The sequence below is a fragment of the Hevea brasiliensis genome, chromosome 3 (assembly GCF_030052815.1).
Source record: "Hevea brasiliensis isolate MT/VB/25A 57/8 chromosome 3, ASM3005281v1, whole genome shotgun sequence".
Taxonomy (NCBI): domain Eukaryota; kingdom Viridiplantae; phylum Streptophyta; class Magnoliopsida; order Malpighiales; family Euphorbiaceae; genus Hevea; species Hevea brasiliensis.
The window spans coordinates 102,926,712-102,935,248 of NC_079495.1; positions in this window are offsets into that span (position 1 = coordinate 102,926,712).

Here is an 8,537-nt window from a genome sequence, read left to right on the forward strand (position 1 = left end):
AATCAATGAAAAATAATAAAGTACCTCTACTATTCCATAGGATATTTACCGTTATGGCGGGTTCTAGTTGTAATAAACCCAGCTTTGCTTTGATCCCATCATAAATTGATTTGTGCCTCATCTTGTTAATTTATTAAGAGAGAGAAATCCAGTGCAAATATTGGTATTGACTAACGATTAATGCATTGAAAGTGATTGCAAGGCAGAGACAAATATATCAGATCGAACCCACAGATAAGATAAGATAAGATAGCATAGCAGATATGGCACCAAAAATCAGGTCAGCCGTTCCATAACCAAGGGATAGAATTATGGGGCTGGCTGCCCCATTTTGAGCCTCATACTGCTCTTGCAAACTAATGGATTATGGTCTTTCATCTATGTATTTTCCATTTCTAACAGTAGTGGAGCTGCAATATACTGACAATGCCCAATCCTTTCTACCAGTAAGTACCACTCCTTGTATTTATATGTTAGGTTGTTGGTATACACGTACATCTCTTTAAAAGAAAAGTTTTTAATTTGATAATATGTTGATCGTGTAAACGTGATTAACGTTATTATAATTATTAATGGTTTAATTCTTTCTATATAGTATTTTGATGACTGTTATAATAAATAAAAAAAAATTCAGATCTAGAGATAAACATTTAAATAAAATAAAAAAAGGAATTTATAAAAAAAATAAGAATTTATATAAATCTGGTATGAGAAATTATTTTTTAATGTAATTGAATATGATTGAAACTAAAATTTAAAACTTTACGGTCATTCCAATAAAATTGAATTTTCATTGGTACATAATTGAGTCATTTTATAATTCTTTCAAATTACTCAAATAAAGTATTTGAAAATAAATATTAATAAAATATAAAATTAAAATGATTAATAATAATTCAAATGCAGATAAATTAAGAGAAATAAAATAAAACGAGCAGAAAATTAATATGAAAGTTCGGAAAAAAAAGCAGATAAAATACAAAGAAATAATGTGTGTTACTCTTTTTTGCTTTCATGTGCGTGAATTTTATATCTTGATTAAATTTTTTTTGTCAATTTTATATATAATTAATTGATTGAAATTTCAATCCACATTTCACAATTTTAAAAAATATTTCAATATTATTAAATTAAAATTTAATCATAAATAAAATAAAGTACAAAAAAAATAAATTAACAGCAAAGCAACAATAAAAAATACTGTATAAAATTATTTAAATAACACAAAATAAAAGATGACAAAAATAATTAGTATGTTTATGCTAAAAATCAGATCAACATATTGGATCAATAGAAATAAGAGATAGATAAAAAAAAATTAATGATAAAAAATTACTTATATTCATAAGCATGATGCGTTAGTGTTAATAGTACGTAAGTAATTATTTAACTTAAAAAAATGTTTCCAGACTCTTATATTGTTGAAAATTATATAAATTTTTTCTTCTTTCTATTGGGATTTGATGTGTGATTTCCGCAAGTGCACGGGTCACAGTAGTATAGTTTTAAAAAATGATATCGATCCCACAGGAAATTGTGCTTAAATTGGAAATAAAAGGATAAGCTAATTAGAATGACAAAATTTAAAGATATTAAAAATAAAATTTGAAATTAAAATTTATATTTGAGGAATTTAAACTAAATCAAACAATTAACTAAATTAATTAAACTAGATTACCAAGATTTAAATTGAAATTTGCTATTTATGAAATTTGGAAGAATTAAATCTAAATTCAATAAAAATTAAAGTGATTCTAGAGATTTGATTTTCAATATTGTTTGCATGTGGTTTATCCCTAATTTAGCCAAACACATGAGAATTGCAATTTTGAGAGAAATCAATTCTTAGTTCTTTGAAACCTTTTTCAAGCATTTCAAAGTTGGTTTTCATTAAATCAAACCCTGTTTTCACGGTATTTCAAACCTAACAAAAACCCAATTAAAGCTTTAATTGATTTTGAAAAGTTCCCCTTAATCCTCTTAGCTTATCTCTAACACCAAGAAAATAAAGTTTATTGCAAGATTATCTATCCCTAATATTCACTTTTCAGTCCATCTATTAAGGATTAAAGCGTAACTTAATGAGGGCCCATTCATCAAGCAAGGTAATCAAGCTCACAAGCAATAAATCAAAATGTAACAATCTTCACTTAAATGGCTAAATCAGTTCAAAACCACAATACAAAACAATAGTTACAAACCCATCTCTAGAATCTCAAACAACTACTCACTAATCATAGTTTCAAGACAAACCCAAATGTATAAATGAGGAAATAATGGAAATCTAAGTTAAGGAATAGAAAAACCCAGAAAAATGCAGAAGAATCAGCTGCAGAAAAGTGCAAAAAGAGCCTCTGCAGCTGCTAGAAAAGATGGCTTCACGTGATCCCTCTTTCTCTCCTTCTTTTCTTGCCAAAAATGCCTCTCTTCCTCCTTGTGGAAAGAAAATGATAAAGGAGACTTTATATGGGTTAGGGATCTGCCCTAGAATGGGTAAAAAGGGGGAAGGTTATAGAGAAAGTGAGGTAAAAAGTCAGAGTAACGCAAATGCCACGTCAGCCATTTCCAGTAAAAACGACATAAGCTGGATCGGTTGTGTCGCGGGTTGTGTAGCTCGGCCGAATATCGGCGATCATCCGACACAACCTGCGACATAAGCTAATTCGGTTGTGCTGCAGGTTGTGCAACAATCTACCTGAATATCTGACGATTCGACACAACCTGTGACATAAGCTAAATCGGTTGTGCTGCAGGTTGTGTCGCTCTCGGCCATTTTTTACTCAACTTCAAAAATTTTTGCAATTCAATTCTAATCTCTTCCAAATGGCTACTCTGATCAAAATACACAAAATTTCTCCAAATTTAACTTACAAAACAAGTAAATTCCAAAAATTAAACTAAGAAGTGTGAAAATTATAAAATTGACTAAATATATGTTAATATCTATAATAATAGCTATGAACAAGGGTAAATTATGTGCAAAAATTACACCTAAATGATGATCTAAAATGCATGCATCAAATTCCCCCATACTCAAACTCTTACTTGTCCCCAAGCAAAAATTTCATTGCAACTCATTTGGAAGGGAATAGAATCAGTTTTTGAAAACACGAAAATTACTAATCCAAACTACCAACTTACCTCTAGCCACCAACATTCCAAATTCCCACCAGCAAAGCATAAAGAATGAAGCAATCACTCTCAACAATTATAAAATAGCTAAGAATTAACCAATCAACCCAAGTAACAAAGACCAACCAACTAAAAGAGTCAATTGTGCCAAAACAAACCTAAATGAAATAGATAGCCAATGTGTCTCAAATAGATGGTGAGTAATGTATGGAAGATTATATTGCCAAACCCATATGCAAGCATAAAAGATCTAACTCTACTAATGTAACAAGCATTTTTCAAAGAATCATTAGGTCTTTTTAAGGGTTGTAATGGGTCAAACAGGGTAAAATTGTGGTTAACAAAGAAAGGGATTAGGGAAAACAAAATATGAGAATAATATTAATCATGAAACTCAAAGTGCATCTAATTTTTTTCTTTTTTTTTTTTTATCAAGAGGAAAGAAATTCACGATGAATCTCAAGTGCTATCATAATGATTATATAAAGGGACTACTTTTTCTACTTTTTTTTTTATTTTTTATTTGATTTTGTATGTGTCCCTATTTCATGTCACACCCAAAATTACCTTTGGGATATTTTGGTGACCTTTTTTTTTTTTTATCAACTTTTCACAATTACTCTAGCACTTTTTAAGATGTTTCAATCCTCCATGTTTTTTTATCATTATTTTTTTATTATTGTTTTTTTATGCACTTAATTGCTAAAATATTATTCTCATAAATAGGTGGTAGTGTTTAGGTTTAATGGCTAGGTAAATGATTTGGGTTCCAAAGAAATTAGGGAATTAAGGTTTAAGGGGGTTTGCAAGGGTTGAAATGAAATTAAGGTAGGTTAAGGCTAAATGTGAGGTTTAAAATATGAAGAAATGCCTAAATCATATTATTATCAAATGCAAGTTAAAAATTTCGCTTTGAAAGATCTAAGATGCTTGTTCTAGGAATGGTGAGACGACAAGGACCATTTTCTTCCTTAAAGAGTTATCCAGACACTCAAAACTCAAAATAATTAATCAGAATCTGCATACCTAGATGAATATATTAATTTTCATGTCACACCTTACCCCTCTGTAAGGTATAACATGATCCCGTAGAATACCTAATGAACTACCGAACTTCACCTACCGATAACTCATTAAGTACCCTACAGGGGATTTTAAAACAATTTTCTTATTTTTGACAAGTGGTGAGCATTTTTCAATAGGTATTTAAAACATATGATTAAAAGTAAATCTAGTTAATTTTTTTGGTCCATTTTGTTTTTACGCAAATTTTATAAAAATTTTGACAGAGTTCCCTCTGTATTTTGAGAAAACAGTTCTTCAAATACCTGGAAAAAGTACTTCTAAAAATTTTTCTCAATAACTGCTTCGATTTCACAATCAAGCTCAATCCATATCAACAACTCCACAATGATTTCAATCAATTTCTCAAGTTCAAAATTCAATAATCCTCAAAATACTAGTAATACATTTCATTCAAATTAAATAAAATAGTTCCATTCATATTTCATTAGAAATAAAACAATTTAGATACAACATTATAAAATTTACATTAAGAGAATTTCAAACTACAATATATATTACAACTTTATACAAATTTTATACAAACTACTCAAGACCCATTTTTACATGTCCATACATTTATGTACAATATATACATCAAAAGAAATATTTACAGTCAGGGTATAAATTATACCCGATAACTTCTAGCAGGTAGCTCCCCTGTCCTCAGCAGCTCAATCTGCTGCTCCTCTAGTCTCTATATCTGCGACAGCATACAAAGCTATCGCTGAGTACTAGGACTCAGTGGTACACAAATTAATAATTTAAAATTTAATACAATTTATGCTTGACAATTCATAACAAATAGAATTTTAAAATTTCCAAATTCTTCAAAATCCATGACCTTCAGAAATCAACATTTTGATCAAATAGTAACTATCTATTTACATTTCTTTTAAATTCCGAGACAATGCAAAATTTTTTGAATCATTGGCAAATTATTTATTTCAATCACAATTTATCAAATCATGCATAATTTAAAGGGCGTTGCCAACAATACACACAGTCGAACCCATGACCTAAAATTCGAATAGATGCCGTGTTGTACACCACGACATTTCACATACTCCCAATAACCGAGGCTAAAAGGGAGAAACAAAGACTAGCTAGTATATATGAGTACTCATTCACATCATTCCCCAACTGGCAAGCCAGAGAGGAAGAAACTCGCCCCATCAAGTGGAGGAGTTATCTCACTAGACAAGCTAATGAGAATTCACAACATATTTTATCATGTCAACTGTGGTTTCAAATCATATTCAAAACAATTTCTATTTACAAAGTATTTACAAATCATCAGCATATTTAATCATCATAAATTCATGTTCAAGGTTGGCAACACATCAAACTTAATATTTATAATCATCAAAGCAATGCAATAAATCCTTAAATGCATAAGAAAATTTATATTCAAATTATACAATTTCATTCAATAAGTTAAAATTCTCAACACAACAAAAATCATGAATCATATAATAATTTATTTCAAATCAATTTGGAATTGAAAAACAACAAAAGAGTTATTTGTGCACAAACCTCAAATGAGTCGCCTGTTGGCCTTGACTCGACTCCTCGGGTTCTGTTCTGGTATTATTTTCCACTGAAACACACAATTTTATAGTGTTTCAGTACCATAATTTAATATAAATCCAAAAATAAATTTTAACTTCACTTTTACCTAGCTCTAACGTGCTAAATTCGACGTTCTTGAAATTTTGTATTTTGGGTTACTATTCACTACACTATTCAAGTCAAATAGTTGACTTTCTAAGGTTTAATAGGTATGGGAACTCCAACTTCACCCACATACCACATTTTGGCCATTAAACTTGTTGGTTTTGATCATTTTCTCAAAGCTTAGGTCATGTTGGCAAAATTGCCAATTTTCGATTTTGGTGCTCCGAAGTTGCACTGTTCCATTGGTCAATCTACTGTTGGAATTTGGTAAAACTTCATTCATAGAAAATGTTCCTTATTGTCTTAAGTGTATTCTCATTTTTGGATCACCCCAATCGGAGTTTTGTAGCTCAAGTTATAGCCAAAATACAATTCGCTCACGTGCAATCGCTCATACTGGTATTCTAGTTCTGGCAGATTTTTGATCCAACTTTGTTCAGTAATTTGATCAAGTTAAGTTCATAATTTGGTCTAACTTTCTTCATATGAAATGTTCTACTATGTCTTAGGTTTCCATCGGTTCAAGAATCGCCTAAATCGGAGTTTTCTAGAAAGAGTTATAGCCATTGGAACTTTACTGCTCAATGACAATTCTGCAGAGTTACAGGTTCAATAACTCAACTTTGCTCAATAATTTGACTAGGTTAATGGCATAATTTGGGGTGATGTTCTTCATGAAAGTTTTAGATCTATATCTCCTCTAACCACTGGCCAAATTTCAAGTCAATTTGACCTGTCTAGCTCAAGTTAGGACCAAATACTGTTCATTTGGTCAGTTTGGTGCAGTGGCAGCCTGCTCTCATTTCACTTTGGTCAATTGTTTCACTAAGTTTTGGTCAGTTTTTGGGCATGGTTCCTTCATGAAAATTGTGCCATTTTATGTCTATTTTCATCCCCAATTGGTGGCATATCAATTGGACTTGTAAAATTTGAGTTTTGGTCCTTCAAAGTTGGCTTATTCATGCTGCCAGCAGCATGACCAATTGCCCTACGAATTTGACTTCACTTCCAATAATTCAAACACAACTTATTTGGTCACAATTGACCATTTTTCAGTTCACAATTGGTTAAAGATGCCATTTACTCATTTCTTGTATTTTTGGTTCACAAACCCTAAGTCCCAAAATCCTAACTCACTAAGTTGTTTCATTTAACCAATTCAATGCCTATATACATGCTTCTTTAACTCTATTAAGCTCATATACACCTTTAAGTCCATCAAATTCATGCACACACATCAAAACCCTAGCTAGATGAGTTTTGCTTTAATCCTCTAACAATTAATTTCTTTTCATTTTATGCATAATTCTAATTAATTGAATTATAAACACAATTAATTCAACTAGAAATTTTAAGTTTATCTTACTAACCTTTCTTTTTTTTTTTTGTTGAATTTCTCCCTCTTCAAACTTTCTTTCTTTCCTCTTCTTTTTTTTGTCAATATGCTTGTCAAGATCCAAGAACAAGATTTACTTAAAGGAGTTAGGGAGTTTATAAAATAAAAATCAAGCTTTGAAAGCTTGAAATGAGTGTTAATGGTGGAAAAGAAATGAGAGAATTGAGAGAGAAGAGGGGTGACGGGAAAAGAAGAAAAAGAAGAAGTAAAAAATGTGTTTTTTTTTTATATTTTAGATATTTATCTCTTAGGAAGATCATAATTCTAATTAAATAAATTTTTAATTAAAATACTTATGGCATCATGCATGTGCCACCACATGATGTCATTACCTTTTTAACTTTTTCATTTTTCTTTTTTTTTTTTATTTTTCTATTAATTCTTTAATTTAATTTTCGATTCCGAAATTTTCTTTTCTCTAATTTTATTTGACAGTTAGGTCAGGAGTCAGCTCTCGGGGTCAATTGACCAAATTGCCCTTCGCCGATTCAACCCGGTTTGCAAATAATTCCATATTTCTTTCGGTTCCCTGACCTAATTATTTGACTGACTTAACAGTTCTTTTTCGTGATTTTCTCTTTTCCATTGTGTCCATAAGGGTCCTAAGGACCGCAGCGTCACTTTTTAAGGTTCGAAATTTGAGTTTAAAACGACTTCGCAGTAGTTCCCGAGGAGGTCACCCATCGTTGTGACTCTCGGCTCGTTTAACTTCTTATGTTCTATTTTTCTTATTTATACTTAACTAATTGAAAATTACTAATTATTTGTGTTTATGGCTTATTTAGTTGTCTTAAGTATGGTTCTAATCCCCTTAATTGTCCGGACCGACACCGGTGTTACACTCATTTCATATAGACATTTTAGGGTAGTTTTGCATTCATTTTGCCCTTATATTTTAGTATATTTTATGTTTTTAGCTTTATTTTAGCTCATTTGTTAAATTTAAATACTTTATATTTGATTTTCCTAATTTTGTTGTTTTTAATAGGATTTTGTGGCAAATCAAGGATCAATGAGTGCATTAGGGAGTGATTTGAAGAAATTTGGAATCCTTTAACCATAGAGGAAAGTTGAAGAAATCAAGCCTTGAAAGAGCAAACCAGCCGAAATTTGCTTGAGACCTTGCTTAAGGTCATGCTCAGGGTAAAGCGGCAATGCTTAAGGTGCAACACAAGTCAAGCATGAGCAGAAAAGTCCATTTTACTATAAATCTGCCGAGATTTCTTTGAAGGTCCGCTTAACCTTAAGCATAAAGGCGACTCAGAGGCTA